Source organism: Hyperolius riggenbachi, chromosome 6 (genome assembly GCF_040937935.1).
Source record: "Hyperolius riggenbachi isolate aHypRig1 chromosome 6, aHypRig1.pri, whole genome shotgun sequence".
In the NCBI taxonomy this organism is placed as follows: domain Eukaryota; kingdom Metazoa; phylum Chordata; class Amphibia; order Anura; family Hyperoliidae; genus Hyperolius; species Hyperolius riggenbachi.
In genome coordinates this window covers 217,143,941-217,170,821 of record NC_090651.1, presented here as the reverse complement: position 1 = coordinate 217,170,821, position 26,881 = coordinate 217,143,941, and the positions used below count along the sequence as shown (strand labels likewise).

The window sequence follows — 26,881 nt, the reverse complement described above, 5'->3', positions numbered from 1 at the left end:
TTCCGGTTTTCCGTTCGTCTGTCTGGCGCTAACGCTTGCGGTTGCCTGAGGTAAGGCAGCCGTTTAGCAAGCGTTCCTGTTTTGTTTATTTGTGTTCATTTGTTAGTTAGGGAGGCACGTTTATCACTGGGCGCCTAACGCGCGGTGATCGTGCTAAAACACGTTCGCTGTTGCGAATGAGTGCAGTATTCGCGTTTAGTTAGCGTTTGTTATTTTTCTTATTGTTCTTGTTTGCTGTGCCTTTTGCTACTCTCGTGCTCTGTCCTGTGTCACTTCTGGCAATCGCCTCTCTTGTGATTGCGTTCCCACTTTGGTTCTGTTGTTGTGTGTTCACCGTCGCTGGGTGGCGACTAGATTGGTGGACACGCATTTACTCTGTCTCTGTCCTCTCCCTCTTTAACCACCTTAGCGGTATGGACGAGCTCAGCTCGTCCATTACCGCCAGAGGGTGCCGCTCAGGCCCTGCTGGGCCGATTTTGATCAAATAAAGAGCAGCACACGCAGCCGGCACTTTGCCAGCCGCGTGTGCTGCCCGATCGCCGCCGCTCTGCGGCGATCCGCCGCGAGCAGCGGCGAAAGAGGGTCCCCCCAGCCGCCTGAGCCCTGCGCAGCCGGAACAAATAGTTCCGGCCAGCGCTAAGGGCTGGATCGGAGGCGGCAGACGTCAGGACGTCAGGTGACGTCCATGACGTCACTCCGCTCGTCGCTATGGCAACGATCTAAGCAAAACAAGGAAGGCCGCTCATTGCGGCCTTCCTTGTTTATTCTGGGCGCCGGAGGCGATCAGAAGAACGCCTCCGGAGCGCCATCTAGTGGGCTTTCATGCAGCCAACTTTCAGTTGGCTGCATGAAATAGTTTTTTTTTTATTTAAAAAAAACCCTCATGCAGCTGCCCTGGCGATCTTAATAGAACGCCAGGGTGGTTAAGGGCTATCTTGCTCTACATTGCTTCCCCACGTACAATTCCTATCTGGCATCTGTGGCAGTACAGAGGGGTTGTTCCTCTGTTCTCCACAGCTCCATCTGCCGGCAGGAATTCCCCTCTACAGGTGCATTGCACAGCAGCTGGGTTCTCTCAGATTATACGCTTGTGGAGGATTTCGGCAGTGTCAGCGCGCATCCTGTGTACTGACCTCGGAAATAATTCCACAATCATTACACTCTCCAATTTTTATAGTTTATCTGGCCTTCACTTGGCCCCTATTTTTTATCCAGGTTTGAGTATTATATACAATGTGGTTCACTATATGCCCTGCAACATGCATTGATTATATTTGGTGAATTTTTTTTTTACAATTGTTTATAAGATTTTTGTTTCCCCACCATTTTAGATATGTTTTAATGGTTTTTCTGTATGTAGTTCAATAAAGCATACTTTTGGCATTCAACAATATCACTTGTTTGGTGCTGCGTTCTTGAGGTTATAGCTTTCTGTTTATAATAACATAGGAATAACAGTCCACTGGAAAACATATTATAGATATGGAGGGGCATGGAAGGGGCAGATAATTCCCAAGAATTCTGAATTATCCATTACAAAGGACTTGCTTAATTAAACACCCAGACCTCTGAGGCCTCTCATCAGAATACCTTTAAACATTGGATTTTGAATTTATTTTATTTATTTACTTACATAGCGCCAACATATTACGCAACCCTGTACAGAGTATATTGTCTTGTCACTAACTGTCCCTCAGAGGGGCTCACAATCTAGTCCTTACCATAGCCATATGTATGTATCGTGTAGGGTATGTATCATAGTCTAGGGCCAATTTAGAGGGAAGCCAATTCACTTATCCAAGGTTTTTGGGATGTGGGAGGAAACTGGAGTGCCTCCTGAAAGGCCCAGGTCCGCCCCTCTTCCCAGCTCTCCAGTACAGAGGCATGTATGTATTTTAGAAAGATTGAATCTATTCTGTAAACTGTTCCCCAGACAGGTGGCAGAATAATGTCAGCTATGCTAGGCGAGTCATCTGGAGTGGCATATCGGAATAGCTACTCACACACAGCGTTCCATCTTCCATTAACAGATTTCATTAGTAGCCATAAAAATAAGGCTTCAATCACCAAGGCCTCATTCCACATTTCATAAATGGCCATTAACAATTGATAATGACAATTAGACTCTGGTTAATGGTCATCACAAGCCCATCTAGAAGTGACTGCGCTGTATACTGAGCATGTGGATACGACAAAAATCTGTTTCATTTATTGCATTAAAATTTCAGGACATGATTAAAGATTCTTGATAAAAGAGAATGGAGGCATCTTTCTACTTACATACTTACACATGTCCAATGAATGTCTAACAAGATGGAGGGGCATCACAGGGCTTAGAGGTGCCTAAAGGGGAGACGTCTTATAACAGCTCCACTTTATATGCATTATAAGAGTCAACTTCAACCAAAACCTTTTCTGTTGTGGATATTGAAGGGAACCTAAACTGAGAAGGATATGGATTTTTCCTTGCTTGACTTCCCTGCTGATCTTGTGTTTCTAAGGCCCCGTTTCCACTATCGCAAATCCGCATGCGTCTTGCGTATGCGGATTCGCATAGACAATATAAGTGAATGGGCCTGTTTCCACTTATGCGTCTGCCGGAGCGTTTTATTGTGCAGAGAAAATCTGCACGGAACACCCTGCAGAATTCGCCTGTGTGTGGAATGCAGGCGAATTGCACACAATGTATTTAATAGGGAAATCGCATGCGTTTCCCCATGCGTTTTTTTGCCGCGAATTCGCATAGGTACTAATGTAAATTCACACAGGCAGTGACATGGTTAAAATCGCATATACCCTCACCTATGTGAATTCGCGGCAAAAACCGCATGCGGAATCGCATCCGCATGCGATTTCATCAGTGGTGGAATCCAGGCGATTCCGCACCGCAATAGTGGAAACGAGCCCTAATACTTTTAGCCACAGACCCTCAACAACCATGCAGATCAGGTGCTCTGACTGAAGACTGGATTAGCTGCATGCTTGTTTCAGGTGTGTGATTCAGCCACTACTGCATCCTAAGAAATCAGCAGGACTGACAACCAACTGGTATTGTTTAAAAGGAAACATCCATATCCCTCTCAGTTAAGGCTCCCTTTAAGCTGGAAAAGACAGGTCGCTCCTCGTCATTCTTTATGCCACTGCTGAGTGTCTGCATAAGACAACAGTACATATTAAAGTGGAACTAAACTCAAAACATCCTCTCTGCTTTAAAAGATTAGCTAGAGCATGATAACCTTTATGGGAAAATTTTTTTTTTTTACAACGTATCAAAGTCCTAAGAAATCCCCCATGAATTATTATTTTTTTCACTCTTGCAGAAAGCACTGGAAGGGTTAAGCCTCAGTGTTTACTGTATGGGGAAAGCTGCCTAGACAGAGCTCTCCAACAGTCTATTCAAATTTGCTGATAAGCAGGGGCGTAACTAGAAATCCCCGAGCCCCCTCAGGGACCTTTTGGTGGGCAGGAGGGGTCGCAACATAAGAAGAGAGCTTTGCACATCGGCGGGGAGGGGGGACATTCTCCACCCCCTCCCCTCGTGCTCTACCCTCTGCGCTCCCCTCCTGCAATCATTAGTGGCAGCAGGCGGGCGGCAGCAGGCTGGACACATACCTCCATTGCGCCGGAGGTCTCCGATGAGTAAGTGCTTCATGTTACTTCCTATTTATATGAAACACTTACTGATCGGAGACCTCTGGCGCAATGGAGGTATGTATCCAGCCTGCTGCCACTAATGATTGCAGGAGGGGAGCGCAGAGGAGAGAGGGGGGGGAATGTCTCCCCTCCCCACCGATGTGCAAAGCTCTCTTATGTTGCGACCCCTACTGCCCACCAAAAAGTCCCTGAGGGGGCTCCCCCGCGGGGCAGGGGTTGCATCCCCTATTGTTATGCCCATGCTGATAAGAACTAATTAGACACATTGATTTGGCTAAACAAACAGAGCAGAAAATTTATTCAGCAACTATATGTGGAATAAATACTTTTCATTATGTGCAAGAGTTTGTGTCCTCTTTAATGTCAAATTTATCCATTTGTATTATGTACCTGTTTTTCTATCTTTTTACAGCACAAGTATAAAGGCCGGTTTAGCGTAAATGCATTGCACCGGCGCATCAGTTGGCACCATATCTGGGAGGCATTACAGCGTAACAACAATGCGTCTGTTGCAGCGCATGCATAATGCACTGCTGCATGCATTTTCAGTGCACTGATACATTGTCATAACAGAGGCTGGTTTACACTGAAAGTGAATATAAATGCATACATTTTAACTGATGAGTTGTTTTGCACTTCTCTTTTAGTTGGTATGCATTTTTGTCATGTGTTTATGCATGTTTTGGGTCCACAATGTACAAACAAAATGCATGCAGCAGTACGTTGTGAAAAAGCTTTCAGTAAAATGCATATATGTAAACTGACCCATAGCAAAACAAACAATTCCATCACCTGTGCTGTGCAACAGATGTGTGCTGATGCTTAGCATGGAGCTCCAACGCGAAGCTCTCAGCGTAAACCAGCCCTAAGAAAGCACAGAGTCTGTCTGGCAACGGATGTCTGAATTAGCGCACATAGGTTACGTTCACAGCTTTGCATTGCGCAGGACAATATGATTGCATTGCTAATGGGATGAAATTATATTGTAATATTGGTACGATCATATCGGCACGTCAGCAGTGCAGCGAAATCAGTGAGCATAAAGCAGTGCATAACATACATATTGTTATTTATTACTTTTATATAGCGCCAACCTATTACGCAGCGATGTACAATACATAGGATTACTGACAATGATAACAGGGGTGACAGCACAGTACAGGTAATAAGCAACAAGATACACAACACAATACAGGTAGTAATACAATGCCAGATCATACACTGGAGTGGTACAATCAAGTATGATACACAAGGGGAGAGGGCCCTGCCAAAGGCTTACAAACTAGAGGGAGGGAGGGAGGGACATGAAAGGAAGGGGGTTACATTGAAGGGTTCTTGACGGAGATAGTTAGGGCCGTTAAAAGTGACAGATGCCCGTGGGGGGTTATACTGCATGGGGCGGGAAGATTAGGAGTTTTGTTTTATCCAGGTTTAGGCTGCATTTCCACTTGTGCGGTGTGAATTGCCGCAGTAAAAATTCGCATGCGGATGCGAATTTCGCATGCGGGTCTATACGAATTTTCATGCGAATTCGCATGCGAATTCCCATGGATGACGATGTATGAAAATTTAACCATGGCAGTGCTGGTGTGCTTTTCCATTGTTTCTATGCAAATTCGCATGAAAATTCGCATGCCCAAACCTCATGCGAATTTCCTATTAAATACGCTGTATGCGATTCGCATACCGGTATGCGGTATGCGAATTCTGATGGCTCTGCCATGCGAATTTTTTCTGCACAGAAAAACGCAAAGGAATCCTGACAAGTGGAAACAGTCCCATTCACTTGTATTGCTATGCGAATTTGCATGCGAAAAACGCATGCGAATTCGCGATAGTGGAAATGAGCCCTTAACGTTAGGAACCTGGCAGACTTTCAGAATGAGATAGCTGAGAGGCAGGAGGATACCTTCTCCATGGTGGTTGTGGAGAGGTCCGTAGTATGGAGGTAAACCTGGGTGTTAGCTGCATATAGGTTATAGTTGAAGCCCAGAGAGGAGATAATTTTGTAGATGGAGGCGGTGTAAATAGAGAACAGCAGGCAGCAAAGAACAGAGCCTTGGGGGACCCCAACTGAAAGGGAGGTGGAGGTTGAGCAGGAAACATTGAAGGCGGTCTTAAAGGAGCAATTTGAGAGTTGGAAGAACCATGCTAGGGCAAGGTTCTTGGGTACTCACAGATTGCAGGGATTGGAAAAGCAGGCAATGATCGACTGTCGAATGCTGATGAGAGGTCAAGGATGAGAAGGATGGTGTGTTTTTCTTTGGCCTTGGTGAGTGTGAGGTCGTTGATGACCTTGTTGAGGGCAGTCTCGGTAGAGTAGGCTGACCGATTGTAAGGGATCAAACGGAGTTGGAGACAAGGTAATGGGTTATGCGTTGGTGGACTAGATGCTTCAGGAGTTTAGCTGCAAAAAATATGAAGAAGATAGGGTGGTAGCTGGATGGGAGAGAGGGGTCCAGTGAGGGTTTTTTTTTAGTAGGGAAAGTACAGTGACCTGTTTGAAATCAGAGGGGAAGGTGCCAGTGGAGAGGGAGAGGTTAAATAGAGAGGTGAGGACAGCAGCCAGGACAGGGAAGTGTGGAGGGACTCAATTGATGGCACAGTATCTAGGGGGCTGGAGGTTGTAGAAGTAGCTAGGAAGTGGCTGACCTCATCCTTTGTGACAGGAGTGAAGTTGTTGAGTTGTGGGTGGGGTGGGGGAGAGGTATGCGGGGGAGAAGAAGAAGAAGTGGTGGAGTGGAGGCAGAAGATCTCACTTTAAATGCTAGCTGTTTTATCAGTAAAGTGGGTGGACAGATCAGTGGCTGGGAGGGAATTGAAGATGGTGAAGAGGCGCGAGGGTTGGAGGCTTGGGATCCGATCGGGAGACAGCAAAGTATTTTTGTTTGGATTAAGTTAATGCAGAACAGAACAGCTGCAGGTTTACCTTGTACTTCAAAAAGTCGGAGTTGAAGCGGGATTTCCTCCGTTGGGTTCATGGGCTTGTGTCTGTTTTTGGAGGTTGCAAGTGGGTGTGTTCTGCCAGGGTTGGGGGTTGAAAATGGGGTGGAAGATGGAGGGTGCAGCAATATCTAGGGCTGCTGAAAGGGCCTGGTTGTGTTTGGCAACATTGTGGTTTGGGCGGGTTAGGTTGGGGACCATGGACGTAAGGGAATAGAGGGGGTTGGCTAGTGCAGTTGGGTCTAGGTTACGCAGATCTCTCTGCCAACGACCCAAGGGTGGTGAAGGGTGGGGGCAGCAGGATGGGGAGATGGTGAAGGTGATGGTCGGAGAGAGGGAAGGGTGTGATATCCAGGTTGGGGAGGGTGGCGGATTTTGACCTGTTAACTTTGTGTGTACTGTATGCTTCACACCACAAGCATAACATGAAGTGCTACTTTTACCCTCCATTATGATCCTGTATTTATAGGATACACACTACAACATGTCACTTTGGACATAGCCTCACTGTAAACTGGCCATAAAGGTGTCCATGATCAGTAGTGGTTTGCTGGATCGGGCTCTCACTTCAGGCAAAGCAATACCTGGGCAGCTGGTGCACCTTTGTGTGATCAATTCGGTTGTCCCAGCAGCAGCAATGTACTATGTTTATCCTAGCTTGGTGATGCACTGAGTAGTATGCAGCTAGCTTAGGCCACATATATATTAGAAAATAGTTCTATTTAAATCTTATCTAGTACTGAAACTGTAAGGAGGTGCACAGTGGTAGGACAGGCAAACTATCAATATCAGGATGGCATAGATCCTCTCCCTGAACTCCCACCTCTCAACCAATGTATGGGCACCTTTACACTTTGTGGCCTCGTTTACATTGTGTGTTATATTAATATTGATTATATTTATAATGTGCCAACATATTAAGCAGCACTGGACAATAAACACCTGCATTCGTCCAAAGGATGGCATACATAACATATCAAGGTTATAAAACATAGGACAAAGTTATACAAGGCAAATGGGGTACAAGATACATGATCATCGGCGGATATAGGAAAGGAGCACAATAACGGGGCAACACATGGGGCCTTACAATCTAAGAGGAGAGGGGATGGACACACTAGGTAGGGCTGTAGATGAGTTACTGAGTGGTAGGGGTGGGTATGCCATCTTAAAAAGCTGGATTTTGGCCATCTTGCTCGAATGTGTTAAAGGAGGGGGCAAGCCTGACGGGCGGTGTAAGGGAGTTCCATAGGGCAGAGGCAGCTCTTAAAGTGTACCAGAGACAAACATTATTATAAGCTTTATACATACCTGGGGCTTCCTCCAGCCCCCTCCACACCGAATCCTCCAAAGCCGTCTTCCTCCACATCCTGTTACAAGCCCCGTCAGCATGGCAAGTCGGGCCAGTCAGCGCATATGCAATACTCCCCCTACTCCCGCAGCTGGGAGCATTCTGCGCAGGCACAGAGCACTCCCGGCGACGGAGCACACACACGCAGGGCTTGTAACAGGAGAACCAGAAGGCGAAGGAAGATGGTGTGATGGCTGGAGGAAGCCCCAAGTATGTATAAATCTTTTAATAATGTTTGTCTCAGGGTCACTTTAAGAAATCCTGCAGGCGTGCATGGGAGTGGGAAATGCACGGGGCAGCTAGGCAAAGGTCGTTGGAAGACTGGAAGGGGCAGCCAGGTGAAAACCTATGAACAAGATGTAGGTAGGGCAGGTTTTGTGCACAGATTTATAGGCCAGTTACAGATTTTTTTTTTTTTTAAATATTTTTATTAATTGTTCATAATACTGTAAGTATAAGCAAACAGAATTTTTAAATGTATAACAGAAGCGTCATACAGGATAATGCATAAAACAGACAGACAATCAAGAACATACAATACATAATATCCACTGGTAAATAAAAAAGACAAGAGAACAAACAGAATAATTACTAAATAAATACTAACAGGCCAACTCGCCACATGTACAATACAAGTAACACTGTAAGAATATCTTAGCAAGAACAAAAGCATTTAAAGAGGAACTCTGGTGAAAATAATGTAATGAAAAAAGTGCTTAATGTTTACAATAATTATTTATAAATGTTTGAGGGCCTGTTTCCACTACAGCAAATCTGCATGTGTTTTCTGCATGCAGATTCGCATAAGCAATAGAAGTGGATGGGCCTGTTTCCCATTCTCCGGTATTCTGTGCGGTTTGTCGTGCAGAAAAAATCTGCACGGCAGGCCCATCAGAATTTGCACGCCGCAGACCCGCACGCGATTCGTCGGTAATGTAATTAATAGGAAAACCGCAAGCATTTTAGTCTTGCGGTTTTCCATGTGTTTCCATGTGCATTTCTGCATAAAAACCCATGTCAATGCTTACCGGCATTGACCTGGTTGAAATCGTATAGTGCAAATCGCGAGTGAATCCGCGTTAAAATCCGCATACAAACGCGAACGAATCTGCAACCCCATGCAGATTCGTTGACACGTTTTTCGCGACGCAATAGTGGAAACGGGCCCTGAGTCACTGATTGGCCATTGTTTTACATTCTGACATTTATCACATGGCGACATTTTTACTGCTGGCAGGTGATGTCAGTGAAAGGAGATGCTGCTTTTTTGGCAGTTGCAAACAGCTGTTATTTTCCACAATACAACAAGGCTCCCACAAGTGTGATGTCAGCACCCTGGTGCTGACATCACACTGTGGGAGGGGTTTCACCACAATGTCAGCCATACAGAGCCCCCGATGATCTGTTTGAGAAAAGAAAAAATTATCATGAAAAAGTAAATTAAGCAAGATCCGAATGTCGATAGAAGTCAGACTGTATTACATAAGGGGGCCATAGTGCTCTACTATCTTCCAGATATCCCACAGGCACCAAATATTATCAAATCTATCAACAGTATTATTTAGCCTTGCTGTCATCTTTTTTACCTCTAAAACTTTCAATCAACATATCCCTTGTCGGTGGAGATAGGGATCGCCATAATGCTGCAATAAATTGTTTGGCGGCATAAAAAATGACAGCCATAAGCTTATTGGCTTTACACGAGTGCCGTGGAAGTGGGTCGACCCAAGAGCAGGGTGAGAGACGTGTCCAACCTGCATATCCGGAAACCTCACTTAGTAACTGGGCAACTGATTTCTAAAAAGGCACAATGTGTATACAATCCCAAAATATGTGTAATAAAGCACCTCTGACGGTCTGGCATCTCCAGCAGAAAGTGAATATGTTAGGGTTCCATTTATTAATAACATCCAGGGTCCTATACCACAGAAAAAGGACATAGGGCCTGGTGCACACCAGAGGAGTTTTTCTGAGCGTTTTGAGTTTTTAAATCTGCTGCTAATGTTATCCTATGTGCCTGTGCACACTGGAGCAATGAGGTTTTGTAAAAAAACCCATAGCATTACATTGGGAAGAGCTTTTGAAACCTCTAAAAGCTCTTCCCAATGTAATGCTATGGGTTTTTTACAAAACCTCATTGCTCCAGTGTGCACAGACACATAGGATAACATTAGCAGCAGATTTAAAAACTCAAAACGCTCAGAAAAACTCCTCTGGTGTGCACCAGGCCATTATAATGATTTTCTTTATAAGTCGTACATGTAGGGAGCAGGGAGGATGTATTCCATAGCTTCTTCCACATAGGCATCGTAATATCTATAGACAGGTATTGTGACCACTTGGCCTAATATTTGTGATTGACAGGCTGATCTAAAGGAGGTATGCTAAGGATTCAATATATCGAAGATATAAGGTGTGTATGAGTACGCCCTTTTGCACATAACCTTTCAAAAAAAGTAAGTTTATGAAATGGGGCTAGGCCTTGAAAGAGCATAATGTTGTACCTGTTGATAATCATAAACTAAAAAGGGGGTTAATTGGAATTGCTCCTCTGATATTAGTTGTCTAGTCAAAGGGCCTATAAGGTGCCTAAGTTGAAAGACATCCTCCTTGGACCATGTCGGTACTTAATAGGTGGAAATTGTAGAAGGTACTGTAGGTCTGGATTAAACAAAATATTGATCAATTTAGAAGCCTTTGTAGCTAGGAAAAATCGAAGTTTGCAGTATGACCAAATGCTCTTAGTAAATTTAATAGTTTTCAACAAGGACACGTATTAGGTGAATTGTTCTGGAATGACCACATGAGTGAGCACGGATGGAACTGAGCAAGACATTGTTTTTCAATTTCCATCCACTTGGAAAATGCTTGGCAATGGGCCCCAAGGGACAAAATGCCTCAGGTGCGTTGATTGATAATATTTGGTAATGTTAGGGACTCCCAAGTCCTCCATACTCCCTCTGGGTCAGCAAGACTGAGTGATGATATTTGGAAGCCAACACGTAGCGTAGGATTTTTTTTTGTAGGGAGTGTAAAGTAGTTATTGGTACTCGAATTGGAAGTGTCTCAAATAGATATAGTATCTATGGGAGAATTGTCATAGACGCACTATAATTTCTTCCAAAAAAGGAAAGTTTCAGAGGGAGGCACAGAATCTTGAACCTTTCCTGAATTGGGTAGGGAGCCAGCGCAGGGATTTACAGAGGGTTGATGTGAATGCAGAGCAGAGAGAAGAATGGATGAGTCTGGCAACCACATTCATAATTGACTGAAGGGGGGGCAATGCGTTTCAAGGGGGGGGGGGGCAGACAGAAGGGAGTTGCAGTAATCAAGGCGGGAGATGATGAAGGTATGGATGAGCAGCTTGGTAGTGTCTAGGATCAGGAAGGGGCGGATCTTGGATATATTGCGGAGGTGGAAATTGTAGGCTGTGGTGACGTTTTGGATGTGTGGGAAGAAGGAAGGAAGAAGGCCCAAGGTGACGCCCAGGCAACAAGCATGGGAGATAGGCCGAATGGTCATGTTATTGATTGTGAGGTGGATATCCAGGATGGTGCAGCATAATGGTTTGGAAAGATCAGGAGCTCAGTTTTGTCTAGGTTAAGCTTCAGGAACCTAGCTAGCATCCAGGAGGAAATAGTTGAGAGGCATGAGGAGACCTTGTTCATGGTGGTGAAGGAGATATCAGGGGGTATTGAGGTAAATCTGAGTTGTCATAAAAGTAGTATTTCAAGTACAGGGAGCAGATGACTTTGCCAATGGAGATAGTGTATATTGAGAACACAAGGGGGCCTAGGACAGGGGGCGTTGAGGAGGAATCGTTGGAAGAAGAGATTGGAGAGTTAAGAAGAGATCAAAGCCAAGGCAGGGCCATGTATGCCCAAGGACTGTAGGGATTGGAAAGGAAGGGGATGGTCTACAGTATCAAATGCTGAGGAGAGGTCAAAGAGGAGCTGGATAGAGTAACTGTTGTACAATAATACAATGTGTTAGCACACGCAAACCCCCTGCCCATAAAACTCAATGAGAATGTCCAAGCCTCTGATGGCATTATTCAAACATGCTATCTGTATAACGCATGAATAAAGTGTGGAAAATGCATACGTAACAGAACGTTTCCAGGATATTAAATAATGCATAGTGTGCACACTTGTTATCCAGGAAGCATAGTGGGAATGAGGCATAAGTTTGATGCTGGACAGTTTCCTGAACTAGATGGAAGCAGACCAATGGCTAAAAAAAACAAAAACCTGCCGAGCATGACTCTTTCGGACAGCAGATGCATTGCTATAGCGTGACTTGTGTCCACTCTCCATTTGCAGCAGGTGCAAGGAGCACTGCCATGGAGCACTGGAGTATTTATTTATTGTATTCATAAAGCGCCAACATATTATGCAGTGCTGGACATTAAAGTTACAGACAATATTTAGGGGTGACATACAGCAATAAGACAATACAGGAATACAAGAAAAACCAGATCATGCAGCACAGTAGGAGTACAAGGTAATGCTTAGTCAGTCACGGGATGGGAGTATGGAGATTAGGCAAGTTGAGTTCACTCAAATGCATAGCATGGGTGCACAGTAATGGAGGTGCGTGATCAGGTAGGACACACAAAGAGGAGGACCCTGCCTGAAGGCTTACAATCTAGAGGGAGTACTAGTATGTGTCCTATATGGATATACAGTCATTCCAGCATATTGAGTACCAAGCCAAAGGCCTCATTTGCATGGTGTTTACACATACCTAGTTTTCTGCACGCGTTTGCCAGTTAAAATGCACAGTGTGGCTTTTTGACGTTTTGAGTCTGTCCATGGCTGGGCGCGAAAGTGTCCTGAAATGGTCCTATACGTGCTTTGCTGTTGTAGGGACAGTGTAGAAAACTACAAATGGCAGTTTTTCATGGGAGTTGGAGAAGAAATTAAAGCAATACAATACAATAATACAATACAATAACATTTGTAAAGCATGTCCAATCTAAATTTTTACAGCCCCACAGGGGAATTAATCGTATTTTCAACTAGCAATCCAGAATCGAGAAAACAAAAAAAAACAAAAAAATACTTACCTTGTTAGGGGGACACCTCTAGATAACCAAGAGGCAAAGGGGGAAGCTTTCCCTTGCCTCTTTTCCAGAGACCCCCACATCATGGACCATGGGGTCTCGTATAGCTCAGGTAGTGGAGCTCCACATGGTCCAGTCTCTGAATTCTGTCTATGCAATCCTGCATGGATGACAAGGGGTTAATGAGGCTTGGGAAGGGGACCCCACTGCTTTCTTAAAATGCATATTTGGAGCTCTGTATATATTAAAGTGAAGTATACTGCGGCAAAATGTAATTTTACCAAATTTAAAAAAACCTTTTTCTTTAAATGTTTTAAAATAGATTTTTTTTTTTATAAATGACAGGGTCTTTTTGAAAAGCTTTTTTTTTCTTTTTTACTTGTTTCCACTATTCCGGTTTGTACAGACCATTTTTCACAATTTATGAGAAAAATTATGCCTGCTACATTTGTGATTTTGTGTAAGAACAGATTACTCAAAATTCAATAAATTTCAACATCGTAATTATGTGTAATCATAATTGTGAAGTTTTACATGAGATTCAACATCAGCGAAATTTAAACATTACGATCATCACTAATAATAATGTGCAAATAAGTTGAAACCTCTATTTAGTTGAAAATACAGTCAACATACCATATCTTTTTAAAATAAGATATTTACATTTTTAGAATCTATCAATCTTTACCTGCCTATCACTAGAGTGTAACAACTACAACCTACCAGCCAGTAAGATGTAATGACTTCTGATGAAGATAACTATTCTAAAAACCCAACAGGAATAGCTACCCTGTGTGGCCACTGGTACACCAGCAGAGGGACCCAAGAGACTATGGAAAGAGCTGACGGAGTAAGGAAGTGCTGGAAATTAAATCACTTGGAGGCTGATGATAAAGTTAACAGGACACCATGGATGCCAGTAGCAGCCCTTTGGATAGCAAATGTGGTAAGCCCGACGGGAGGTCCTACCTGCAGGGCAATCTATTGTATGACAAGGAAAAAATAAGAGGATAACATGTCAAGTTGTATTACATACAGTATGTTGGTACATTTGAGGATTCCAGGTGGTTCTTTTTACAGAATGTAGCTTGTAATATCTGTCCTCCATTAGAATGTATCACTACCCACATGTCCATAGAATGTATTCTGCCACTAGAATTTACTGATCCCTACCTGCTTGCACTAGAATCTACCACTTTTTGCCTGTCACTAGAAATCGACCACCAGGCTAAGAACTTAATTAATCCAATGTAATTGGGACACAGGTGATGCTCCGCCCCCATCCTCAGAAATGCAGCAGCAGCCATGTTTCCAATGTCTGCTGAAGACTTCTGAAATTTCCACCTCTGTTGCCACAGCCCACCCTCAGCTCAGCAGCCACCAATTAAGCTGCGGCTGCCGAGCTAGTGGCGGGTCGTGGCAACACAGATGGGGCTGGTCAAAGCCTCAGAAAAAATTTGAAAAAAGAAATAAAAACAATACTGTCACGCCTTCAATTCCAAGGGGCGGAGGTATTACCTGCCATGAATGAATTATGGGAGACCAGTAGGGATGATCAATGATATGCAGATTTTTCAAGTTTATGCAAATGTATTAAAAATTTTATGCACATATATGCAAGTTAAAAACGGACAAATCAATTTAAACCTGGGGACAGACCAGGTAAGTATTTATCCCTGAGACCCTACAGTCCTGTATCACTTACATGATAGGCTCTGTCTTTTTTACTTCAGGTACAGAATTCTCACATTTTGTTGCTGGAGGAATAAGGTGCAAGTAAATAATAATCTGCCACAATTTAACCACTTTGGCTGCAGGGACGTGACCCTTATGTCCGCCTCAGGTGCTGCTACAGCCGCAGGCACGTGAGGCTCACTTCCCTGCAGTTTGGAGGACTGTGTGAAGGAAAGTCCGTGATCCTGATGGTCCCGGCGACAGGGGGATTGGTGGCAAGACAAAAAAGTCCCCTGAGCCAATCTGTGCATGTCCACCAAGAATGATCACTGCCTCCCACTCGCTTGTTACCACTGCTCCTGCCGCCGATCGTTAGATTAATGAATCAGAACTTTGTTCCCATTCATTCATCTCCCTTCTAGGCCACCATGACCTCAGGCATCAATGAGTTGCCTGCGTCACTTCCGAAGTAACATTGCAACGCATTACTTCCTATTTAGTGTACTTTTTTGTACAATTATAGAAAATAATGCGCGAGGACATCTTGTAGCCAAATAGTGAAATTACACCTACATACAATAGGGAATATATTTATTTAATATGTATGTCAAGAAGGTATATTATTATTATTATTAAATGATGGGCTTGTGATTAGTGATGGAAGTAAAACTGAAAAAAATGCACCTTTATTTCCAAATAAAATATTGACATCATACATTGTGCTAGGGATATAATTTAAACGTTGCAATAACCGGGACAAATGGGAAAATAAAATGTGTAGCTTTCATCTACAGTTTAATGTTTTATTTTAAACTATAATGGGCGATAACTGAGAAATAATTAAGGTTTTCCATTTTTTTCTAATTATTCTCATTAAAATGTATTTACAATCAAATAATTCTTAGCATAATGTACTACCCATAGAAAGCCTAATTGGTGTAAAAAAACAACAACAAGATTTAGGTAATTTCATTGTGATAAGCAGTGATTAAGTTATTGGGGAATAAAAGGATGGGAGGAGAGCTGAAATATGAAAATTCCTCTCGTCCATAAGGTAAAAAAAACCCGTGGGCTGAAGTAGTTAAATATGATAAAGTTTTGCATTTAACTTTCTGGCCTTTACAATCTTAAATACATACTGTACACAGGGAAAGGAGTGGTAATCAGGAAGTAACATGCGCAGCAATGAATAGTGTCCTTCCAGAATCTGCAGCCATACACAGCTAATCTATTGCTGGGACACGTGTATATTGATTATATTTAGGAGAGACACATATAGTGGAATTGGGAACATTTGCTGCAGCTCATCTTAGCCAGCACCTTATGTATTATGCATTGGTTTTCTGCTATTTGCTTATGTATAAGTTCTTCCAAGCAGCTGGCATGGCAACTTCAGTGCCTGAGGAGTCTGATTCTTGTCATTCACCTCTATTCTAATGCACTGGCAGCTCATGAATACGTGACAATCATTAGCGGGGCTGGAAGGTGTTTTGTAAAGCACAGGACACGTAGCGCTCTGCACTGCTCTGCGTAAACACCCACCACAGAGCTTTACACCGGCCGCCGGAAAGCAGAGAGAGGAGAATGAAGGACGGGGCAAACACGGAGAGAGATAAAGGCAGACAGTACACAGAGAATGATGAAAAGGTGAGCGGCAGCCCGCAGACAGCTTCTCCCTCTCTGACAAGCTCTGTAAAGTGAGCCGCGCAGAGTGGCGCTCTACATTTCGTAGACTTGACCGCAGCCGCCCTCTCTCCCTCCTTGTCTTTTGTCCGTGAAACTAATGAGAACGAAACAGATATACAATGGAGAGACATATCAGCGAATGAAATCACTGTATCAAACAAAGAGAGCGAACATGGAGGGAAAGGGTTAACACAACAGTGCTCTGCAGAGCTGGCACCGCAAGACACTGGCGACTTAAACAAAGCATTGTCATTATTTTTATGGGCCAGTTAATTGCTCTGCTGGCATGTTCAGCGCAGTGATTGTTATTTATGAATTCTGCCTGTACGGAGTAGGAGAAGGGCCAGGAAAAAAAGGACCATCTTGTTTACTGCCTCACATTGGGCCCGTTTTATTCACACTTTATCACTTTAACTCTTACAGTGGATTGTGAGAGATACATAGTATTCTGATAGGACCTTATGCAAGCCTAAATGGAAGACAATATATCTGAGGAGTATAAGGAACAGTTACTGATGCACGAATTGCAAATGGGCCTTCTGACAGTGACAGAATAGTCCGGAGCAGTTAAAGCACATCTGAAGTGAGAGGGATATGGAAGTTGACATATTTCCTTTTAAACAATGCACATTGCCTGGCTGTCTTGCTAACCCTCTGCCTCTAAGTGTTTAAAGGTGCCCACAGATCTAGTGATGATGGGCAGATTCAATCAAGAGACAGATCTTTCTCTCTCTGATCAAACCTGATTAGAGAGAGATCTTTCAGCTGCCCAGACACCACAGGCCAATTCCCAATCGATTTCAGCTTGCAATCCCTTGGGTATCAGCCGCATCTGCCGCTGCCCTTCTAGTGTATAAATGTACCCCGCTATACCCCCCCCCCCCCCCCCCCCCGCGTGTGCATTTTTACTTTACCTGTCCAATGTCGCCCACCGCACGTTTATACAGTAGGGGGAACACCACCAAGGGTTTTGTTCCATTCATTGCTTGTCTAGATATCACACACCCATTACCACCATGCACCTGTTCGATCACAACACCCGATTATCACGGCCGATCGATACATGCGGCCAATTTCGGCCCAATCAGGCATGCTCCTGGCGGCCCTGATTTTCATACAAGTGTTCCAGACTGTGACTCCCCCTTTGTAGTTTAAACAGTGGGGCAGATACAGTCACAGCAGCAGCTACACCCACAAAGCTCGAAAGTACTGCCTGTATTCTGGTCCTTCTAGTTTTGTGATCAAAATATTAGGATGAGAATTTCAGCTGTAGAAACCACATTTCAAATGAAAAGCATTTGAGGACAATCGCTGCGAAGCTATCCAATGGTATTTTTAGATCAGTGTCTGCAGATGTTGTAATCACAATTTCTATTCAACGTGCATTTGATCTCAAATGTAAAACAATGAAATAAAAACATTTTCAATCACTTTTTTTTATCCAAGGGACATTATGGGTTACAAATAACATACTGTAACGATTGTGGAATTATCTCCGTGGCCAGCGCACAAGATGCGCGCTGACACTGCGGAAATCCCCCACAAGCGTATAAAATAACAGAACCCAGCAGTGGTGCAATGCACCTGTAGAGGGGAATTCCCACCAGCAGATGGAGCTGTGGAGTGCAGAGGAACACAGTCTCTGCACTGCCACAGATGCCAGTTGGGAATTGTACGAGTTGAAGCAATGCAGGGCAAGATAGCCCTTAGAGAGACAGAGAGCACAAGGACAGAATGTATGTGCGTCCACCAATCTAGTCGCCACCCGGCGACGGTGAACACACAACAACGAAAAACAAGTGGGAACGCAATCGCAAGAGTGGCGATTGCCAATAGTGACACAAGACCGACTAAAGACAGAGCACAAGTGTAGCAAGAAAGACACAGCAATAACAATGATCAGAACGCCAAGGAAAATAACAAACGCACTCGCTAAGCGCGGTCGCCGCACGAAAAGCACGAGAAGCGCAACAGAGACAAAAACGCGCCAACCCTAACTAACCAATGTAACATGAAAATGAATAGAGAACGCGAACGCTTGCTAAATGGTTACCTCACCGAGCCTACAGCAAGCGTTTGATCCAGACAAGACAGACTGAAGGAGCAACCAGTAGCAACCGCAGCTCTGGCCTACACTCCCAGACAGAGTAAAGAATAGAGAAATCGAACACTTGCTAAACGGTTACCTCACCGAGCCAACAGCAAACGTTCGTTCCAGACAAGACAGGCAGAAGGAGCAACCAGTAGCAACCGCAGCTCTGGCTAGCACCCTTAAGAGAGAGAGTACAGAAGGAACCACTGCCACTACCGCTAGGGCGAATGCGATCCCAACAGACAGAACGATCTCCTGTCGACCGCCGCTGGCGACAAGACAATCGCAACAGATAGACAGCACAAAGCAAAACAGATAATACAACCTGACTACGCTAAATAGGAGTGCAAGGAGCACTCCCAATGGGTAACTACTCTAAGCTAGCAATAAAGCCTACTATGATCAGAGGGCTGAGATTTCCAGGCAAGTTAGCAGGAACAAACCATCATGACCAGCAAGGAATCCTGGAAGGAAATGGCATTTATACTGCAAGCCATCAAAGGAAGCAGCTAAGCAATTTTCATGACAAGTGGATGCAAATTCCTCACCAGAACAGCAGCTCAGCAAGTTGCAGAGTGAAGACAGGTCTCCTTTCCAGAGACCTGCAACGCTCAGAGCTACAAAATGGCCAAAAAGCTGTCTGCCTGTGCAGACAGCAGAGCAGATCATTACACATACTAGGACCAGGTGTAGTGATCTAGCTCTAGAGTCCAACATGTGGTGGTCTACTAGCGCAAGAGGTATGGCTAGTGACTAAAGAAAGCTAACAAAGTACCGTATTTTTCGGACTATAAGACGCCACGGATTATAAGACTCACCTAGGTTTAGAGGGCAAGAACCAGAGAAAAAAAAATACTAGACCTGATGCGTCTATGGTCCAGGAGCATCTTGTAGATGTTTCCCCCTCAATTATTGGGTCTCACCGGTGTCCCTCATGTCTCACCAGCTCCTCTGTCCCATCTGCCCCTTTGTGTCTCCAGTGTCCTATCTGCCCCCCCTGTGTCCCCAGTGTCCTCCTGTGTCCCATCTGCCCCTCTCTTGGCAGTGGCTCACTCCGCCTAGTGCCTCGTGTCATCAGCAGTGGGGGGCGGGCACCGGACAACCCGCACACCTATCAATCAAGAGGAGGTGGCTCACGCCTCTCTCCCCTAACTGCTGCCTATCAGCTAAGCGGGCGGCAGACTCCGCCCACAGGCTCTCGCTCCTGCTTTCCTCCACGTCATCAGCTGGGCGGGCCCACACACACATGTCAATCTAGAGTTTTGTATTATTCCTCCCTGTGCCTGCTTTGCACAGCGTGTTATTATGACAATGACTGATTTGGGACATTAAATGTTTACTAAAGTATCCTTTACGGTATGTTCTCAGTTCTTATTCAAATGGTTAGAAAAACTACTATTTTAAGTTTTGTTAGAAAAATGTTTCAGCTTCAGTTTGGACAGGCAAAAGATACAAGGTAAGAGTCCTGTAAAAAGTATGACACGTATGGGCTGTTCTGTTTAGTTATAGCAAAACAGGAAAGCATGTGAGAAGTGGCTTCATATCTGCCTGTCACACCCAGTGACAGTCTATTCTGGCCTCCACATTCCTTTTTCTCTTTGCATTTCTCCAGTTTGATGACATTTCACTGTACACTCCAGTGTAAATAAAAAAATATATAAATGTCAGATTTTCACAGCAGTCAGAGCACCAATTTTGGCTATTGTCCGTTACTTCTTCTCTGGAACTCGATATGAAAGAATTATCAAAAGATGTGGAACCATTAGCTGGCTCTGGGGACCCAGGTGGACTATACTGTCTGAGGTGGAAGGGGAGGGACAAAGGGAGTACCTAACTATCTTCCACAGCCAACAGGTTTTTTTTCTGTCAACGCATGTTTGTAAATCTTACTGTACATTGAGAATTTAGTGCTAAAGCTTGTTTTGAAAAAAAAAAAAAATTGTGAATCAAATCGAAATCACAATTTCTGACACAAATCCTGCAATTCAATATTTTCCTAAAATCTTTCAGGCCTACAAAGAAGCATGTGTAATAGTAACTTATCAATAACATTCATGGGGCGTGGGTGGCAGTTTAACAGAGTCAAAGTGACAGGAGTGGTACCTTAGGCATTAAAGTGAACTTTAAGCCAGAAAAAAAAATGAGTTTTACTCACCTGGGGCTTCTACCAGCCCCCTGCAGCAGTCCTGTGCCCTCACAGTCACTCACTAATCCTCTGGACCCCGCTGCCAGCTAGTTTCGCTTTTGCCGACAGGCCCGTCAGGACTGGCCACGTGTAGCTTTTTCCGCATTCCCAACTGTAATTAGCGCTATTTCGGGCAGCAACGCGTACAAAAATACACGTTGCTGCATTACGCACGCATTCATATGCGGCAACGCGTATTTTCGTATTTTCCGGGGAGGGGTAGAGGGGTGTTTGAGTATGCGGTGCGTGCCAAAAAATGGGCATGGCCATGGACCAGGATGGGTGGTCGTGGTCACGGGTGGAGCCAAATTTACATGAACTGAGCAATGGTGGGACATTAGACTAGGGCTATAGTAAGAATTAGATTGCAAGCGCCTCAGACACAGGTGCCCCCCAGTTTAGGTAGTGACAAGAGCCCCCCAGTTTAGGTAGTGACAAGAGCCCCCCAGTTCAGGTAGTGACAAGAGCCCCCCAGTTCAGGTAGTGACAAGAGCCCCCCAGTTCAGGTAGTGACAAGAGCCCCCCAGTTCAGGTAGTGACAGGGACCCCCAGTTCAGGTAGTGACAGGGACCCCCAGTTCAGGTAGTGACAGGGACCCCCAGTTCAGGTAATGACAGGGACCCCCAGTTCAGGTAATGACAGGGACCCCCAGTTAGGTCAGTTGCCCCAATTTTCCCGACGTGCGGACGCCCATGACTTTGTTCTTTCGTTCCCCTAATCATTTCCCTGACCTCATAATAAGTGCTTCCATCACTCTACCTGCCAATGCAAGGGCCAGAAATTAGCAGCAATGAACTGTAATTATGATGCCCTTTGTTGAGCACAATAATTACTGCTCACTGCCGCAAATTGTGGCTTTCTATGGTGGAGGTGGGCAGATTCTGCTTTGTTTTTCAAGGAAATAACTAGGTCCTCCTGGCTCCTTGACTACTTCCTGTGGGTAGTGGGGGTCTCCTATCACCCTTACTACCCACAGGAAGTAGTCGGAAAGTTCACAGACTCCTACTCAGGGTTTAAAGTGATGCATCATAGTAAGAAAAATAATTAAAGTAAACTGAGCAGCTGTTTAAAAATAAAATGAATCTCCCCCAAGAAAGGTTCATAAATGGAATGGGCTGGTGTGTGTGTGTGTGCGCGCCACAATGCCTGCAGCAGCCCCTGCACTCACTCACCTCCCTGGGCTCCAGCACAGAAATCCCTCCCCCCCCCCCCCCCCCAACAAGTACTGCCACCATTTCCCCCAAAACAAGCACAGATACCAACTCAGAGTCGGTTGTTTCATAAACTGGGGAATCGGTGACAGAAGATTTTTGTGTTGACTCCACAGCCCTGCCGCTTGGGCCTTGCCCCTTAACCAAAAATCAGTGTAGATGTCACCTTTCCCCTTACATAACATACATAATTCACCCTTTCACATAAGAAAGGCTTCCTTCTTCCTTCTACTCCCTTCCCCATACCATGTGTGGCCACTAAGAGATTTCAACTCTTATAGCAGTGTATCAAAACAAAGGAGGTATTTTATCTTCTCCAGCAACAGGTTGGTCATTCCTCCTCTTCCATGCAGCCACCCACTTTCACTTGCATCTGTCCTGATTTTTTAGTATTTCTGCACACTGAGTGGTGTCACACAGTGAAATGTTTGCAGAGAATAGGAAGGGGATGAGGAAATGTATTTATTCACAGAAGCCTTTGTGTAGTTTTAAAGACTGCTGGTGAAGGGGAAACATGTGTAAGCAATTCGTAAGCAGAGGTTGTCAGATCTCCTCAGTTGGAGAAAATCAGTAATGCATTATGGTTGCATTATTGTTCAGAGGACAATATGGGACTGATTTAACAGTGTAAAAAGTTAGACAAAAAATTCTGTCTTTACCTCAGGTACTTAGAAACAGTGTTGAGTCTCAAGTCAGCACCTGGAAGAAGCAGGAATCAGATGAAGAATGAAGCAATATACTCTGTACTTTGTTTAGTGGTGGTTTATAGTCTCGCACCCTTCACACAGGTGTCGCTGTTGGTTGCACCCACTTACAGTCACATGCTATTTGTCATTGTGCAGCATAATGCTAGCCCAGACTCCTCACAAATGAGCAGCGACATATGGCTGCTCTTTTTTTCCTGTGTGCTTTTAGCTCGCTTTGCAAATGAAAATGACAGATTAAATCTTTACACAGGGGAGGAAACAGCAGCTCTGCAGGATACAGAAAAATCCCCCCAGAACTTTCCCTTATCTGCGTGGGCCACACTGTGGCCAAAATCAATGCAGCTCTCACTGTCGCCTCAAATCGCCATCGTCTGCCGCCCTCCCCCGTCCACCTCTGCTGCTTTGATGCAAAGCTGCTCTGACCAGGTAATTAAGCCGCTAACAATGGCTGGGGAGCCAGAGATTAGTGCTGCTCCAGATGAAGAGGAAAGTGATTTTCAGTGAACAAAGACCAAGCTGATTAGAAGCAGCACAATCAAGCTGGGCAGATATAGGGGGCAGCGTGCCGCTAAACAGGAGGAGGCGTATTAATATTAGTGCATGTGACACCCCCAGCAAGTTAAATACTTTATATGAAGCATCTCACTCCTTCCACCAAGGAAGAGCTTCTAACAAGATTAATAGTCAGCCATGCGCTGCGTGGAAAAACAAAAATGGAACTGGCAGCATGGTTTGGGTTCATATTGAAACCTTGTAATGCAGAGATTTCATGATCATCTGGAGAGTTTAGCACACATAACAGAGTAAACAACTGTTTAGCTTCCACTGATTCATTACTGAATGCCTCTGAAATTTGCCTCATCTGTGCTCACTCATACCAAGCAATCAGATTATGTCTTTCAGATCTCCAAAACAGGTCAGAAAGAAGAATGGAGGGAAAAACATGATTGGATTCTGAGCAAGACAGTTCTTGCTTCAAATGTCATTGTTGAGGTATGGTGCTGCAGTGTTTTGCTTGCTATAGTGTTACTATAAGCCACCACATGGAGAAATGGCATGCACAATGATGATATAACCAAGCTTATGTCACTATCAGACAGATGCCAAGATGATGGATGGTACTTGGGCTGGTGAGAGTGACAGTGCCACAGTGCTGCTCATTGTGTCTATCACAGTGGTAAATGAAGATAAACTGCTTCACGCATGGCTACCAATTTCTCCTCATTGGTTACTGAACTGGAAAAATAACTGTGCCAACTGAATTGCTGCAAGCTAACCCACCGAATACATCTTTGCTTCCTACAATACTGAAAATATAATCATGTACTGGTATATACTGGTGCACAATAAATACAAACACTGGACACAATTCTGTCTTCTGTAATATGACAGGTTTGATGCAACAGACACAACACGACATGAGTCTGGTACAGTGTGGACTGAGCCAATATGGTCTTTCCAGACCAGAACATTACTTTACAGGCAACCAGGTGGTTTTTAGCTTTAAGTCGGTACTAGAACTATGTCTGCCTCAAGAACAAAAAGCACTATTGGGATTGGATTACATCTCTAAAGTGAATGTGCAATCACAGTAATATGCATAGAGCTGTATGTACATCTCAAGTAACAGAAAACCTGGTGCCTTGACCTCTGTTTCTCAGCATATTCCACACCCTTGATCATTCCTGTTACATGCTAATAAACTTGGAAAAAACATACTGTGCGTATTGGTAATCTAGTCTCAAATCTGTGACCTGTCATTGTTAACTGTTATTAATGATGGAAGTTCTAGGGCTGTCATCCAACCTGGAAGAGATGTGCAATCAATTTCTGCAGAATTTCACATTTCTATTTTTGCATCAGAATTCGGCATTACGAATTGGAATGTTGAATTCCAAGTGGAATTCCACCATATACAGTACATTAAAGTCAATAGGTATTGCGGTTAATTGCAAAGCCCCCATAAATGCAATCTTCACAATTTGCCAGGCATCTCATGGAAAAGAGTTGGGAAAATTAAAAAAAATCCCCAAAAGACCTTGTAATTTGAGAAAATCAATTTTGAATAGTTCAAAGAAAAAACGTATTTTTAAAGTCGGTAAAACAACATTTCATGTGATTCCCCATTTAAATTACTTTTTGACTAACTTCCACAATCCTCTTTTTCCATCTGCACTTTCTGAAGGAGGGTCCCTCTGTGGCCCAGAAACAATTGACAGGCTTATGCATGTCTTTTGCACTAAGACAAGGTGTGCTAACCTACTTTGGACTTCTATTGACTATTGTCCCTAAGATACCTGGCAAATTTGGTGAAGATTGAATCTATGGCGGCTTTGCAATTAACAGTGGAAGTGTGTGGTATTGACCTCAATGGAAATCTGTGAATACTTCGGAATCAAATTAAAAGGAGGCATTTGGAATACCATCGGATTCAGAATTCGGCAATTACGGCCATCCCTACAATCTACAATATCACTGACCTGAAAGCTTGCAGTCACTTTAGAGCAGGGGTCTCAAACTCGCGGCCCGCGGGCCATTTGCGGCCCTCGATACAATATTTTGTGACCCTCGCCGGCAAAAGCTTCCTTATAGTTCGCTTCAGTGCTCCCAAGTAATCCGCCGCATCCCCGCCGCTAAACGAGGGCTGCAGAGCCCCCAAATCGCCCGGGGGGCAATCCGCTGGCATTTCCTGGAAGGGGCAGAGCTTTCAGCTTCAGCTCTGCCCCTCCTGACGTCAATCGCAACACGGATCGCCGCCTCTCCCCGCCCCTCTCTGTGAAGGAAGAGTGAGAGGGGCGGGCAGAGGCGGCGATGCGCCGCGATTGTGAAATTCCTTATGCGGCCCAGCCTCATCCTGACTTTGCTTCCTGTAGCCCCCCAGGTAAATTGAGTTTGAGACCCCTGTTTTAGAGTCTGAACATTATCCTGCATGGTTACATAATGAAACAAAAAACAAGACAATTCCGAAGCTTCATCTTTTAAAACAAACGTACAAATAGCATATTGTATACAATGTCAGGAAACGCCCTTCCTTAATGTACCCAAGCATTGGAAAATTGGCTGCTGAAGCTTTCCTGGACTTCACTCTCAGTCGTCCTTGTGACTTCATATAACACAGCTATAGAGTATTGTGTGAAGAGAGAATTTTCTGAAAAGGGCATAGTGAGGTTCACCTCTGCAGTTCCATGTATCATATGAGGTAATGGCTCAATGTAGGGCATCACCATTACACAAGGCAAGGCTTAGGAGCTGAGAAATATCACAGGACAAAGGAAGAGGACAGCTGTGGCAGTTCCTGACCCTCAAGATATATCAAGAGTCCTCAAGGACTGATTGTACCACACACCACTATAATCAGCCAGAGCAGAGAAGGCAGGGAGAAGCACAAACACTGTGTGACACTATTGTACCTACCAACAAGGTGACACTTCTCTAGAATGTAGAGAGGATGAGAATGTATTTTCCCACCACCACAATCTACCACTCTGCCTGAAAAAACAATAAATGTTGATGGCATCACAGTAACCCCTGCAGTTGAAAGCTTGTTGCACAGAGGTAATATTCAATGTTGCGCTTTCATTTACACTGCACATTCACTCACTATGCACTTCCTGTTATCTTAATTTTAAAAATACATTCACCATCTGTCTCTTCCTCGCTGATCATGATGCTATAAAATCGTGCAAGCCCAAATTTTTACCATTTTTATTACTGTAACAACTTCCTCTGCAGCCTAATACAGTAGAATCTCTCCAATCCACACTGAACTCAGCAGCTATATACTGTATGCCAGCAGATCTTCCAGAAAGAAGAAAAAGCACAGGAGAAACCAGAAGTTGCCTATGGTGTAGTATGTTAAAGCAAACGGTAGAAATAAAAACTATAAGGATGGTACTCCTAAACCCAGGTTGTGGAACGGCAACTACACTAAAAAGCTTTGGGTGCAGTGGGTACATTCAACCTGTGGAGATGTATATGTCTTAATGGGTTTGGTCGCTCTACAGAAAAAGTGTAGTTGGGGTCATCAAGGGTTTAATAACCACAAATGGCTCAAACTGGTAACTACACCCGTATGCAATCGTGACACAAATTTGGAGGTAAGGAGGCGCTCCTAAAATAGAAATCATTTCAAAATAGTTTAATAGGTAAGAGGAACTTACTTCAAGATGAAAAATACTGGTAGTTAAAGAGACACTGAAGCGGAAAAAATTTATGATATAATGAATTGGTTGTGTAGTACGGATATTTACTAGAATGTTAGTAGCAAAGAAAATATGCTAATATTTTTATTTTCAGTTATATAGCTTTTTTTA

The 26,881-nt window shown here is 44.1% G+C and overlaps 1 protein-coding gene and 1 long non-coding RNA gene across 10 annotated transcripts in view; one reads left to right on the top strand and one right to left on the bottom strand.

Moving 5' to 3' along the window:
• Positions 1-24,238, top strand: part of LOC137521314 (uncharacterized) — a 64,114-nt gene extending 39,876 nt beyond the window's left edge. The window contains exons 4-6 of one of the 2 annotated variants that reach the window (XR_011022093.1): positions 13,793-13,959; positions 23,472-23,561; positions 23,665-24,238. This is a non-coding gene — a long non-coding RNA (uncharacterized lncRNA). Of the gene's footprint in view, positions 1-13,792; positions 13,960-23,471 lie in introns of both variants that reach the window. The other variant, XR_011022092.1, reaches the window with a different exon arrangement.
• The window catches only part of NTM (neurotrimin), a 1,373,850-nt gene that overhangs the window by 337,654 nt on the left and 1,009,315 nt on the right, over positions 1-26,881 (bottom strand). The window lies entirely within an intron of this gene.